At 37.9% G+C, this 16,043-nt stretch overlaps 1 long non-coding RNA gene across 1 annotated transcript; it reads right to left on the bottom strand.

The window, feature by feature from the left end:
- Positions 1-11,357: 11,357 nt before the first annotated feature.
- On the bottom strand, positions 11,358-15,388 carry LOC145803236 (uncharacterized). The gene is made up of 5 exons (XR_014345363.1): positions 14,761-15,388; positions 14,329-14,397; positions 14,165-14,206; positions 13,212-13,241; positions 11,358-11,441 (listed from the first exon to the last, which is right to left on the bottom strand). It is a non-coding gene; the product is annotated as an uncharacterized LOC145803236 (long non-coding RNA).
- Between the last annotated feature and the right edge of the window lie 655 nt (positions 15,389-16,043).

The following is a 16,043-nucleotide window of genomic DNA, read 5'->3' as shown; positions in this document are numbered from 1 at the left end:
CACTCGGCAATAGGCAAGGGTTGCAACAAACCCGCTGGCCTCTGATGCTCGGCCTTCACTTGCTGGCAAGTAAGGCACTTAGATACGAAAGCTGCCACATCTCTCTTCATACCCCGCCACCAAAACTGGCGACCCAAATCCCGATACATCTTAGTGCCTCCCGGATGCACCGCAGGGCGTGAATGGTGGAACTCTCGAAGTACTTCCTCTCGGCAAGACTCTGGCACAAACAGACGGTCTCGGTATCTCACACTGAGGTCGGGATACACCGTCAAACCTTTCTCAACCTTTCCACCGGAAATCTTCTCACGGAGAGATTCTACCTCAAGGTCACCTCTCTGAGCCTCTAACACTCGAGTCACAAGCGTAGGCTGAACAACAACAGAAAACAAGGCCGCAGCCTCAACGGATTCACCCAGAAATAAATCAAACTCCCCAAGTGCACCCAACATCTCCCATTCTCGAATGGCTATACTAGCTATGTCACCAACAGGTTTCCTGCTAAGGGCATCGGCCACCACATTGGCCTTTCCCGGATGATAATGCAACTCAAAGTCATAATCCTCTATGAACTCCATCCATCTCCTCTGCCTCAAGTTCAAGTCTTTCTGTGTAAACAAATACTTCAAACTCTTATGATCCGAGAACACCTCGAACCTCTCACCGTAAAGATAATGCCTCCAAATCTTCAAGGCAAATATCACAGCTGCTAACTCTAGATCATGTGTAGGGTAATTCTGCTCATGAATTTTCAACTGACGTGAGCCATAGGCAACTACTTTCCCCTCTTGCATTAACACACAACCCAAACCCTCTCGTGAGGCGTCACAATAGACTGCATAACCCAACCCTCTCTCTGGAATAATCAATACTGGAGCGGTGGTCAGTCTAACTTTCAACTCCTGAAACGACTTTTCACAAGTCTCACTCCATACAAATTTGACTCCCTTCCGAGTCAGTCTAGTCAACGGTGATGCTAACCTGGAGAAATCTTTCACAAACCGACGGTAGTACCCAGCTAATCCCAGAAAACTGCGGATCTCAAATACACTCTTAGGCTGTGCCCAATCCTGCACTGCCTCCACCTTAGATGTATCAACAGACACTCCTTCCCCGGATACCACGTGGCCTAAGAATTTGACTTCCCTCAGCCAGAACTCACACTTCCCAAACTTGGCATACAGCCTATGGGCTCTAAGTAATTCAAGCACCACCCTCAAGTGTGACTCATGCTCCTCCTCAGAAGGCGAATAGATAAGGATGTCGTCCACAAAAACGACTACAAACCGATCCAAGAATCCCCGGAAGATCCGGTTCATCAAGTCCATAAAGACTGCCGGTGCATTGGTGAGTCCAAATGGCATCACCAGAAACTCATAATGGCCATACCGCGTATGGAATGCCGTCTTCGGAATATCCTCCTCTCTGACCCTCAACTGGTGGTAACCTGATCTCAAGTCTATCTTAGAGAAACAACGGGAACCCTTCAACTGGTCAAACAGATCATCTATACGAGGCATAGGGTACTTATTCTTAACCGTAGCCCGATTCAATTTTCGGTAATCTATACACAGTCTCAAAGCACCACCTTTCTTTTTAACAAAGAGGGCTGGTGCTCCCCACGGCGAAATACTAGGACGTATAAAACCCTTGTCTAGCAATTCCTGGAGCTGAATCTTCAACTCAACTAACTCGGCTGGGGCAAAACGATAAGGTGCCATAGAAATCGGCGCCGTGCCGGGCACCAGGTCAATAGAGAACTCAATCTCTCGATGCGGTGGCAAACCAACAAGATCCTCGGGAAAGACATCCGAGTACTCACAAACCACCCTTGGCAACACAATCTGAGTCTCAACATCCTCACTAATCGAAAGGTTAGCAAGTAGACCACTAAGCTCACTCCGTCCTCGCGGAACATACCCCGGTGGCAACACATCACCAACCCGGTCCCCCAGAAAATGAAAATACTCTCTGCTCACGGTACAACAAGTGACCCTCTGGCGGTAGCAATCAATAACTGCCCGGTATGACGATAACCAGTCCATACCCAAAATAACATCGAAACCCCTCATAGGCATAACTACAAAGGAAAATGGGATTCTATGATAATCAACCTCTATATCACAACCCCTAACACCTTGTTTCAAGATCAATTCACCCCCAAGAGGTGACACTACACAAATAGGAGATGCTAACTGTGCTAACTCCAACTCCAAAACAGATGCAAATGCAGTAGACACAAAGGAATGAGATGCACCCGTATCAATCAAAACATTAGCAACCGAGTTGCAAAACAAAAAGGTACCTCTCACAACTGATGGTGCCGGCACAAGATCCTGCGCGGTAATAGCATACACGCGCCCAGACGACCTCTGATCAACCTGCTCACCCCTAGGAGCATAAGGTTGCTGCACTGACTGGGACGATGAAGCCCCCTGATTGGCCCTCGAGGCCTGACCTGACTGAGCTGGCTGCTGACCCTGAATCGGCCTCAAACCCGATGCACCAGGGGTGCCACCCAACTGCGGGCAATACCTCTTCATATGCCCTGGCTGACCACACTGATAACACGAGAGTGGCCGGCCTCTACCCTGACTCTGGCTCTGAGATCGAGCTGAAGATGATGCTGCTCTCTGCACTCCTCCCCTCTGGGGACAAACTGGAGACTTGTGGCCCAGCTGGCCACACTTGAAACAGGTAATGTCTCCCTGACTGCCTTTCCCCGAACTAGCACTCGGCACAGGAAAAGTCGATCTAGAAAAGCTACCCTGAGACTGTTGAGGATTAAAACCCTTCTGTCTCCTACCATCACTCTGACCATCCTGACTCCTCTTGGAGCCCTTCTGTCCTTCCTCCTCCTCCTGCATCATAATTTCCATGTGGGCTGCAGTGTCAACCATACGCCCATAATCCCGAATCATAGTTCCCCCAACCCTCAGCTTGAGGCCACGCCTCAACTTCTTCTCAAACTCAATACAACGGCGTTCCTCAAACGCCACCAACTCAGGTGCAAACCTGGACAAACTAGTAAATGCAGCCTCAAACTCGGCCACTGAAGAACTCGACTGCTTAAGCTGACAAAACTGGTCTCGCAGCTTCTCCCTGACAGCTGGAGATAAGAACTTCTCCTGGAAAGCATTCACAAAAGCCTCCCACGTACCTCCTATACGCCCCTTAGTAAATCCCCCTTCAACTGGAAAGATGCCAAGGTCACTTTCAACCCCTCGTCTTCGATGCCAAGCATCTCAAACGTCTTCGTTGTCTGTTCGAGCCATTCATCTGCCTTAAGCGGCTCTTTAGGATCACCCACAAATTCATCCGGATTAGACCGGAAGAACTCCCTCTTCAGAAAGGAAGGTCCTGCATCCGCAATAACAGCCTGAGCTTGATTCTCAGCTCTGAGAATGCCTACTGACTCCCTGAATGCCCCTGCTATCTCTCGGGCTAGAGCGCCCATAGCCTGCTGGCCTACTGGCTCGGCCACATTGGCCTGGCCAATTCCCTCTTGAACTGCCGGAATCTCTCCTGGCACAGGCACCTCCTGCCTACCCGGCCTACCACGCCTACCGCGTCCTCGTCCTCGTCCTGACATCCTAATAAAGGAAACAAAGACATTAGCACATTAATAAATGTGTCGAAGCCAAATACTCGCGTCCTAATGCAATGGACAACAATAATTCATTCCACGTAAGCACATAATCACATAAGCACCTACGAATTTCATTCCCGGATAATGATAGTCCCAATGTGTTACTATAGTTCCGGTTGGAAGCAGCAGTGATCAAGTGCCTTTCCAACAAGACTACTAGAAACTCAAGGGTCCAATCAACATCATAGAAACTACATTCCATACCCACATAATCACATAAACATGTTATCACATAAGCATATAACATTACACTAAGTCTCTATCAAACGAGACGAACCCAATGTGTTACTAATCACTTCCCACGTACCCAAAGTATTCAAACCCGGTACGCTCTGATACCAAGTTGTAACGCCCTCAAAAATAAACCCATTATATATACATCATTGACATGCATTATTTAAAGTAAACACTTTATTAAATCATTCATCAGAGTATTACTAATTAGAAGCATCACATGTAACATCGAGTAAAATGCCCTACAGGCTTACATCCTTCCAAGCCAATACTTAGATACAAATATGAGTTCTAACTCAATACAAGAAAAGCCCTAGGCTTGAATGTTTACATGTACTAACAAATAAAGACAATGAACTAAAAACAGTCTTCGAAATCCAAGTCCCTTCCAAGCTAAGTCCTTGGAGGTAGCTTATCACCTGAACCTGAAAATGATGTTCCCATATAGGGTGAGCCACAGCCTAGTAGAAAAATACTAAACCACATATAAGCAATGAATAAAGCAATAGCATACAACAGATGGTTAACCAATTACTTCATTTTACAGTCTCATGACACTATTATCTAACACATGTTTACTTTCCAATTTTATCAACATGGCTCAGAACCTGGCCAAACTTACAACAGTGAATTATATATATATCAATTTCACATTCTCCCCATATCAATAACAAATGAGACTCAAGCTCAATTCAAAACACTTCATACTTCCAGATTGATACACATTTTAGTGCTGTATCAATAAAAACACTTCTATATAAATAAGCACACATAAAAGTGATGCTAATGGAGTCCATCCCCTATCTCCTCCCAAACAAAATCCGGTTTAGAGGTCCATCCCCTATCTTCCCCTAAACCGTGGAGTACATCCCCTATCTCCTCCCACACAAAAACAATGTATGCAAATGCAATGCTCAATCAATACACGTATTTTCTGTATCAATGCCATAGTCAAAATTAATGACTTAACCAATGTGATTAGTTTCAGTTATTCCTAATCCACATGCAATGTCTACAACAATCACGACTATCCTCCACCGATAGCCCAAAACAGTTATTTCTAAACTGAAAATAACTATGTCAACAATTCAATAGACAAATGATACCAATTACCCAATTACGCCATTTAATCAATGAATTCCATGAATTTAACCCTCTTTTCCCAATTCCATGAATTACTTATACAAATTAATTCAATAATACAACTAGGGTTTTTCCCAAAATTTACCAAAGTATCCCCAACATCTTAAAATACCAAAACTTAGAACAAAACCTATAAAATGGAGTAGGAAATCCCTACCTTGAAGAAAATAACTCGAATGGAGAAGATAGAGATGAATGCCCAAATTCCAATGTGCTCCAAATCACCAAATGTTCAGATTAGAATGAAGCCCAAGCCGCCCTCTATCTTTCTTACAAAGAACTTAAGATGGATTCACACTAGAAGTAGATGAACACCTAAAGAGAAGATGAGTTTTGAGGGAGAGAAGTCGGACCAAGGGTTTAGAACCAAAAAGAATAAGAAAAGACTGATCAAAATCCGCTGCTGCGTATATAAACTGGACAGGCTCGCTCGAGCGAAGACTTTGTCGCTCGAGCGACCAGACACAGAGAAACTACGCTCGAGCCAAGGAAGCCTTGCTCGAGCCAACAACTCAAAAGCTCGCTCGAGCGAAAGAAAGCTCGATCGAGCGAAAGAAAGCTCGATCGAGCGAAGAACTCAAACCCTCAGGTCTGCAACAAGACACACGCTCGAGCGAAGGAACTATTGCTCGAGCGAAGGATGAACTAACTCGCTCGAGCGAAGAAAATCTCGCTCGAGCCAAGAATGCACAGCTACAGGTCCAAATCAAACGCAACCACTCGCTCGAGCGAACAACTCCTCGCTCGAGCGAAGAACCAAAAACCTGGACAGCAACACTTGGTTTCTAAACCCAACCAACCTGAAACAAACCTGCCCAACACATCCTCTAATTCTAAATGAGAAAATAAGGGACAACAACAACAATTATACAATGACAGAATCTACGAAACCTAAGTCCGGATACAATAATCAAATGGGAAAAGACCGGGGTCGCTATAGCTGTCGTTGGTTCGGCATGGATGTTGTGGATTCAACATCAAGCTAATCAATTTCGAGGTGAAGGCAGTGGTGAAAGATATACAAATTGTTGAAGACAAATTGATTGCGTTTGGGTAATTTGTTTTGGTATATTTGTATTCTTTCTTTCTTTCAGAGTAGATTGATTTGTGGCATTTTGCCCGTGGTTTTTTAATCACAATTGGAGGTGCTCCAATTGTGGTTTTTCCACATAAAAATCGTTTGTGTCGATTTATTTATTTCAAAGCAACAATCTACATCACTTTCATATGTGCTAGATGATTTAGATTGTTTGTTTTAATTATTTGGAAATTGGTGCAATTAATCTAGTCTGAATAACGAATCACTTAGTTTTTTCAATTGGTATAAAAGTAGGTCACTCTTTGTTTCTCTCAAAACTATAGGAGTGTGATTTTGTGTGATTTGTGATATGGATTCAATTTGCAAAGGTAACTTGACTTATAGACCTCTGTTATTGGATGGTACAAACTATTTTTATTGGAAAGCTCGTATGAGGGCGTTTTTAAAATCTATCGATGAGAAAGTTTGGCACTGTGTGCTCTATGGGTGGTGTGAACCTATGGTCACGTTTTATAGTGCTGATATCCCCAAACCAATCAATAGATGGGACACAATCAATTATCAAAACTTGAGTTGGAACAGTAAAGCTCTCAATTCCCTCTTTTGCTCTCTCACACCAGAAGAGTTTTGTCGTATTTGCACATGTGAGGTAGCAAAAGAGGCATGTGACATTCTTGAAACTATTTACGAGGGCACTACTACTGTTAAAAGATCAAAACTTCAACGTCTCACCTCCTCTTTTGAAACTCTTTTTATGCTCGATGATGAGATGTTTGATGATTTTTATGCTAAACTTAGTGACATCGTGAATTCCTGTTTCATACTTGGTGAAAAAAATCCCTGAATCAAAGGTTATTGGAAAAATTTTGAGGTCTTTACTTGAGAGGTTCCAATCAAAAGTTATAGCTATTGAGGAGGCTCAGGATATTGAGAACCTCAAGCTTGATCAATTGGTTGGAAACTTGTAGACTTATGAAGCCCACCAGATTTCTAAGAAAAAACAAAAAGATAATGTGGCTTTTACTAGTGCTCATGAGACTATTAAGACTCTTGAGGTTGAGTTTGATCTAGAGTCTGCAATGACGGCAATGTTTAGCAAATAGTTTACAAAAGTTTTTAAAGAAAAAGAAGCCGAATTTCAAGGACTATAGTTCAAAAGATAAGGGTAATGAAAAATTCAAAACTTTTCCACCAAAAGGTGCTCTAAATACTGAGAAGAAGACTTTGAAGGGCAAGGTGTTAAGTGGTACGAGGTCAAGGGCTTGGACATATTGCACTTGAATGTCCATCAAAGAAGAATCATAAGAAAGCCTCTAATGTGACTTGGGATGATAAAAGCGGGTCAGAGCAAGAACCTGAAGAAATTGAATCCGGAGACGACGAAGATAGTACCTACATGGCATTCTGGTCTACTGTCACTCAACCATCTCCAAAGCCCGTTGAGTTTGCTCATGGTCAGAGTCTGCACCGTACTCCTACCTTTGATGGGAATGATTACTTATTCTGGAAGATACGAATGAGGATGTATCTTAGAGCTCATGACCCTGAAGGTTGGCAAGTAATTGAAGAGGATGCTTAAAGTGCTGACAATCCGAGCAATCAAAGAGTTCTGACTACTATTTGTGAAGCAATTTCTGAAGAAGAACAACAACGAATTGCTCACCGCATAAAGGCCAAAGATGCATGGGACATTCTTAGTCAAATTCATAAAAGAGGAGAGTCATCTGCACAACCATCCATTAACTTTTATGCCTTAGTTGCTTGACTATATGAGGTCAAGGAGAAAGAAAGGCAAAAAGAAGATGATGAAACCTCAGAAGACAATGATGAGATTGATGGTGATGATCTACAACTAGCTTATGAAAAGCTTTACAATGAATCTCTGAACTTGTCTAAGATCAATGATAAACTCACTCTCAAGCTCAAAGCATGTGAAAACGAGAATGTCAAGCTAAAGGGAGAGATTGCAACACCAAAAAAGGATGTCATCAAGATCTCAAATGATAGCAAGATCTATGTGGAAAACTTCTATCTTGTGAGGCCAAAATGATTGAACTTTTGAAAATCTATGCCATATATGAAAAGAAGATTGAACTCCTTGAGATGTCACAAGCTGCATTAGAAGAGATGGTCAGTCAGAAAGAGGAAGAACTCAAAGATGCTTGAGCCATGATTGCTATGTGGAACAAAGGGTCAAAGACATTGGAAGACATCCTCGGGTCTCAACAGATGAGTTGTGACAAAAGTGGGATAGACTATGATAATGCAGCAGTTCAAAAGGGATAGGCCTCTACATCACATGACACTAAAACTCAAACAAATGGAAAGCTGAAGGTTCAACAAGGTGATCCCTCTCTCCATCAACCTAAAGGGGGTAAGAACAACCAAAATGAGGTAAAACCTATTTTTGTTTGCCATCATTGTGGTAGGTATGGCCACATTCTTCCTTACTGTTATGAGTTGTTTGGTAAGGTGTCTCAAAAATTAGAAATTCTAATACTTCATGGGTTAGGAGACAACCTTACATGTTTAGGTGGAACACCAAGATTCATGATGGTGCTCACAACGATAAGACAGTTACCAAGACTGCCAGTCCTATTTCTATTAAGACCAAAAAGATATGTGTGAGAAAGAGTGACTTAACTTGTTTTGTTGTTAACAATGCACTGAAAGCACGTGACTCACACATGTGGTATCTTGATAGTGGTGCTCTCGTCACATGTCAGGTGACAAATCCTACTTTACATCTCTTGAAAAATATGAAGGAGGAATTGTTACTTTTGGAGATGGTGGCACTTCTAGAGTCATTGGTAAAGGCTCTATAAGTGTGGTCAGTCTTCCAAAGCTAAAAAAATGCCTTACTTGTTGATGCCCTTAAAGAGAATCTTCTAAGCATCAGTCAAATGTGTAATTCCCACCATGAAGTATTATTTTCAAAACATAAATGTGAAATTTTGGATAAGAAGGGAAATACTGTCATGAATGGGGTTCGCACATCTAATAATTGTTATGGGATTGTTACCACTAATGATCTCACTTGCCACTCTGCTATCAAAAGTAATGTTGACCTGTGGCATCAAAGATTAGGTCACATGAATTTGAAAGTCCTAACTAAGATTGCCAACAAAGAGCTTGTGAGAAGAGTATCCAAAATAGGTAAGAATGTGAATCATGTGTGTGGACCATGTCAACTTGGGAAGCAAACTCATGCCCCTCATAAAAGGGTGAACACACTACTACAAATATAGATAAAGATCACACTTTTTTGGTGTGATGTATGTTTTTTAATCACACCTTTTAAGTTTTATTAAAGTGTGGTCTTTAGGAGTGTGATTAAAAATGGTCATTTTTTATCACACTTTTTAAGTGCCATTAAAAAATACTTTCATCACATCTTTTAAGTGTGATTAATAATATTTAGATCACACCTTTTAAGTGTGATTAAAAACATTTAGATCACACCTTTTAAGTGTGGTTAAAAAATTTAGATCACACCTTTTAAGTGTGATTAAAAATATTTAGATCACACCTTTTAAGTGTGATTAAAAATATTTAGATCACACCTTTTAAGTGTGATTAAAAACTTTAGTTCACACCTTTTAAGTGTGATTAAAAACATTTAGATCACACCTTTTAAGTGTGATTAAAAATATTTAGATCACACCTTTTAAGTGTGATTAAAAACTTTAGATCACACCTTTTAAGTGTGATTAATAACTAATAAAACCTGTGATAAAAAAAATTGACATATTTAAAGAATAATCAATATTATTTTTGCACGCGCACTTGAATAATGTAATACACACTATATACTATATTTTGAATCACAACCATATATTGAATGAAATAATATCATATATTTCATAAATGAAAGTTAAATGTTTAAAAGTATATACAAAGAAATTAATAAAAAAAAAATTAACTGTGATTACATACATTAAAAAATAAAAAATAAAAAACTTGATAAAAATAAGTTCTTGAATTCTTTGACCATATTTTGCATCTCTCCAATAAATTTTTGACCTGAAAAATAAAAAAACAAATTAATTTAAAAACCGCCAGAAGCATATGAATAAACTTACTAATTAATTTATAAACTTACATTTAGATCACACCAAAAATAATGTAATTTATCCAGTTGTTAAACTGCCCCAATCCTTTCCCCACAGCCACCAAAAATGACATAATTATTTTGATTCTCCACACAAATAGTATAAAGCTACAAAAGATATTGATACCCTTGTAGAAGCCAAAATAAATCCTCAATGCATGAATGATTTCAAACTTTCTTAAGCTAGAATAATTTAATAATAAAACAAAAAAGTGATCTAAAACTCAAGATATGCACTTGTAGAAAATGACAATATTATTTGAGAAACAAGACATTTAATAAAAGATTAGATACTAAGCACGACACAACAAAGAGAGTAGGGGTAATATGTATACATCCACTCACTTATAGATCAATGTATTGTGCTAGTCTAAAACAATACAGTCTACACCATTCAAGTTTTTTCGGTGTCACTTATAGATCCACTCACTTCTCTCAAATTATTTCCCAGCAAAATACACATTAAAATCCCCTTGCTATTTTTTTGCTTCTTCAGAATCTTTGCTAATTGAATCTAGGTGTGAAATGATATACATAAAACTATGACAAACTCTAGTTCTATCAAACCTTATGAACAAAGTTTCCTTATATATGCCTAAAACACAAAATTATGAAACACCAAACATAAGCAAAATTAAAGCAATTATAGCAATTATAGTCCATTTCATTCCATATTACACCAAACATAAGCAAAATTATGAAAATCAGATTCCAAAGTAGCAAAACCAAACAATACCAAACAATGTCATTGAAATCTCAAGTTCATTTTATTTGATACAAGACACCAAAAACACTAGTCGAAATTGTAAAATGAAGATCTTTCTTTTATGACCAAACTTGTGGAACAAAAGTGAAAAATAAACAAATAACATAACAGAGCAAAATTAAAGCAATTATAGCAATTATAGTCCATTTCTAAACCTTTTTTTCTCCTATTTTGTCAATCTTTATTTTGGACCTTTTTAATAAAATATTGAATTCCTTTAAACAGATTCAGATTAATAAAATATTAATAAAATATAAAATACAGTCACAGATTCAATTAAACAGATTGAATGTAAACAGATTCAGTTTGAATGTAAACAGACACAGATTCAGTTTGAATGTAAACAGACACAAATTCATGAAATTAACTGGGCAGTGAGTGTTCAGCTGAACCACAATCATAAAAGAAAATTTATTTACTTACCAAGTTGCCCAACTCTGAGACTAGTTTCTTTACTGTAGGCTTGAATTGCTAAATGACTAATCTCTGGTCACAAAACCTTGTGTGGAAGAATGAAGATGAGTACAAAATCAACATTTCCGTGTAATATTTTTTCAAAATTCAAACTATAGGAAATTCAAAACAAAAAAATAGAGAAATAAAAAAATATAGCAAATTCAAGCAGAGGAAGATTGAAAGTTAAGGAAGGTAGCTGGAGTTTGATATAAGCCTCTAATCTGGGCAGGTAATACTTATTTGAACATTGCGTGACTTTTTCATGACCAATATGGCATGGAGGGCAACAAATCCACTAAGATTTGGCTTGTTCATTGTCTTTCCAAATATATAATGAACTTATTTTTTTTGGGAGCCATCAGTGATCAAGTCTTCTAAAAGTCAGTGGTCAAGTTTCCCTAAATGTTTTAAATATGAAAGCACTCAACAAAATAGTTTTCTAACTGTAGTTAATCATGTTGCAAGTTTTTCTTCAAGTTATGGAGTGCTTACTCAATCGTTTTAGTCAGTCAGCATTTATCAATTCTGTTCTGGATACTACTTTTCTCTGTTATTTTCATCACTATTGGCGAGAACTTTCTTAAACATTTAATAACAGACAGATTCATACAGATTATTCCACCTATTATTAAATTCATACCAAAATTAACAGACAGATTCATACCAAAATTATTCCACCTATTTTTTCTGAATTCCACCTAGTTGGTCAATTTAAATTCCAAACAAAACAATTAATAACAGACACAATTAGATGCCAAAACAGATTCAATAACAGACACAATATGAATTCCACACTCGATGATACTTTGTATCATTTACAAAGGAGTGTTATTTATGTGTGTCAAGCCAGAAAATGTTGCTAAGCCGTTTATGAAGTTTGATGAACAGTTTTCATTTACAAAGGAGTGTTATTTATGTGTGTCAAGCTAGAAAAGACCAATGAATGCATGGTAAAAAATGTGAGCAGGTTAAATCTAGTCAGTAATGAAACTTGTTTTAGATTGAATAAATTAATCCTTGCAATATTTTCTCTATTTGGTTATATTTTGCTCAAAAACTATTCTCCAAAATGGTAGAAGGCACCCGTCAGGGACAACAGCCCAATCAAATTAACTTCTACATAGAAAATCTCCGAGGTGTCATGCAGCATTTAAGACCCTTAGCTAATAGGTCATCATATAAGTGTTTCACAATGATAAAAATAAGATAGAAAATATAAATCACTCACCTGAGGATCCTCCTCCCTACGGTGACATATAGAAATCATCTCAAAAAATGATATTCCCAGTTTTCTACATATAGAAATGATCAAGTAGATTCTATAATTGATGGGTCCAAACAGATTTTTGTCACATTGACAAGAGTAGGAATTTTACCTCAACGGTGCCCTACCCCCCTATTAGAAGGCCAATTTCCGGCAATTTTTTACCCCTATGGGGCCAATGGTTGGCTGATATGGTGGAATTCTTGTTTCATGAGGCATTTCTCATTACATAGATATCTCAAACAAATGAGAACTATAGTGGAAAATATAGGCCCCGCGACAACAAACCACCGAAACCTAGACCTTTAATCACCTTACTATTAGACAGATGAGTCACTGGATAGAGACAAAATTACCAATAGCCATTACCTTCCAAATTGTAAGACCTATCAAGACATGGATGGTTCCCTATCGACCCACATTCAGAATTTTTTTCCTTTCTGTCATGCAACTTTAGCTGATCAATGTCAAGTTGCTCTAGTAGTAGTATGGATCCAATGATATGAATAAAAGAAACTACAAAAACACAGAAGAACCAGTTGTACTTACATATAATTCTGCATATAAAATTATCTGCATCTACAAAAAAACAAAAGAAACTACAGGGTCAACAACCAGACATGCATATTATAAACTTGTGCTTTATTTAATTCAATATTTAAAAAAAAAATCACAAGGTTGTTTTATATATCAGTTTTGTGTGTGTGTGTGTGTTAATTATAGAGACCTAACTAATGAGACTGAATATGACATCACTCGTAGAGTTATCCTTGAACCCACGACAACAAGAACCAACAAAAAGGCAAACACCGTCTGGGTTCCTTCCATCTCTTATATGTAAAAATTATTTGATATATGAAACAAGTTTCATTGGATGTATTCATTACCTAAAATGACCATTACACAGTACTCAAGCTTGACATTCTAAGATTTAATATTTCATTATACCAATGATGGCTATATTATATATGATCTAATGGGCAGTGGAATTGGCATAAAAAAGAAGACATCGTGTGAACAAAATAAGGCCAAAAGAAAGGGTATGAACAAAAGAAGGCCAATCACTATCATGATGAGCACGTAGCCTATTCTATTTATTTCTCTTGTAGTAGTGATACTGATCTTCAGCTAACAGAGATAAGTTGTCTCAATTCAATCACTCTAGAGATATAATCACTAACTAAATGTGATAGAAATAGAAGGCAGTAAACATCTAGTGAAGCAAACAAAGTGCACCTCTTTTTTCTGTTCATCTGAGAAAGACAATGCTGCAGGAACTAGGCCAATTTTCTGAACATATTCTTCTTGCAATGATTAAAAACCAATCAATGTATGATAGTTAAAACTAATTAAAGAAGAATCAATGCACATCATTTCACAATTAATGGACTGATAGGCATCACATAAGGCTAAGTATCTAATGGAGAACTTGGTCTACATCATAAATGAGCAGCCAACGAATTTGTGTATCAAACAACTAATGAAGTTTAGGATATATGAACCTCGTGAACTTTAGCAAGTCCCTTCTTGCTCTTATTATCATCCTGCAAAATACAAGCAAAATGAAGCTCATTCATGCTACTTTTTACTTTCATATTTAAAATATATATAATAATATACATAAGAGAAATGAAAAAACAAAAATATATTGGAAAGCATTGATTACCAATTCCTTGAATTCTTTTGGTGCTTTAGATGGTAGACTAGGAGCTTTCTGAACATCATCAAAATGCCCCTAAGAAATATGATACAATAGATATCTCTTATTAGCAATTCAGTGACATGTATATGTATGTATACATGCATACACACACACACACATATATATATGCATAGAGAGATAGCCAAAGCCAATTCAAGCAAATGTTCAACAATATCAGAGCAACACTGATAGAAGAAATGGAGCATCACAAGCAAAAAGAGAATGTAACATTTGAACAAAATGATAAAACAAGGGGATTCATAGATGTATACCATAACAAGCTGGTATAGTAACAATCAACAATGCTTGAGCAACACTAATAGTGAGTATCACAAGTAAGAAAAGAAAATAACATTTGAACAAAATGATAAAACAATAGGATTCATAGAAGTGTACCATAACAGGAATGACAAGGTAAAATAGTAATGTCCAGGAATTCTACTAAAGTTTGGGGCATTGTGCTACTTTTCATTGAAGAAAGTGTTTTTCATGATAGCATACTTCAGAACTCCTGTGACAGCAAATAATACAGTTTTCCACAACATAAATTAGAAATCACGAATAACATCTTATATTTGTAAGTGACCCTTGGCAGTGAGTATTATTGGCAAACTATTATCTGTTTGACTAGGGTAGGGCTGCAAGTGAACCAAACTGCTCATGAATAGTTGCAGCTCGACTTCTTTGAAGCTTGTCTGTATGTATAAATGAACCAAACTCTAGCTAATCATACCTTTGTGATTACAGGGGCAGGTTTCACATTGTGCTCGAAATCTAGATCAACTTCTAATGCACTATTCTCTGGCCTTTTTGCAGCAGTTACCTTTCAGCAAATGCCTAGTCAATAATTAGGAATTCACTTCACAGAAAGGTGATACACTGCTGAGATCCATATGAATGGATATTGCAAAGATTTCAAAAATGTGAAGATTATAAAAATGTCTCTACGGTGCCCTCAAACAATCAAAGACCGTCCTCCACAACATATTGAACTTAGTGAGGGAGACAAAAGCATAGAGAGAGAGAGAGAGAAAAGCAAATAGCAAAGAGAGAGAGAGAGCAAAGAGAAAGCAAAAACAAACTTACCGAATCGGCTAGCGGTGAGGCGATTTAAGAGGAGAAGATCGACGGTGACCGATAGGGCTAGCGGCGGTGGCGATTGGCAACGCTAGTAGCAGCGGAGGCGGAGGCGATCGGTAAGGTGAGAAGCAACAAAAGGTAGACATAGTCGAATGAGATGTTTTGGGGATATGAATTAGGGTTGATGGGGAATTGATTGTGTGTGTGAGAATGTATTTACAATTACTTTGAATTAGAATATATATATATAATCACACTTATTTAAATTGTGTGATTAAAAAAAATATTATCTCACTCATTACATTAAGTGTGATTAAAAATTATTTTAATTTTTTTAATCACACTTTTAATAAAAGTGAGATATTTTTAATTTTTCTTAGTTGATCTTTAATCACATGTTAATTAGAAGGTGTGATTAATATATATATATATATATATATATAATCACATTTAATTGACAAGTGACATAAAAAATAAATATTATCACACTTAATCAAATCAAATGAGTGAGAGACAGATAGAGGAGAGAGAGAGAGACAAAGACAGAGTGATGAGCAAGAGAGAGACAAAGTGGTCGCTAAAAGTGCATTTTCTTGTAG

Source organism: Camellia sinensis, chromosome 11 (assembly GCF_055761805.1).
Source record: "Camellia sinensis isolate YWXY chromosome 11, ASM5576180v1, whole genome shotgun sequence".
NCBI classification, from domain to species: domain Eukaryota; kingdom Viridiplantae; phylum Streptophyta; class Magnoliopsida; order Ericales; family Theaceae; genus Camellia; species Camellia sinensis.
The sequence above is the reverse complement of the archived record's forward strand: the minus strand, read 5'-3'. Positions and strand labels throughout refer to the sequence as shown.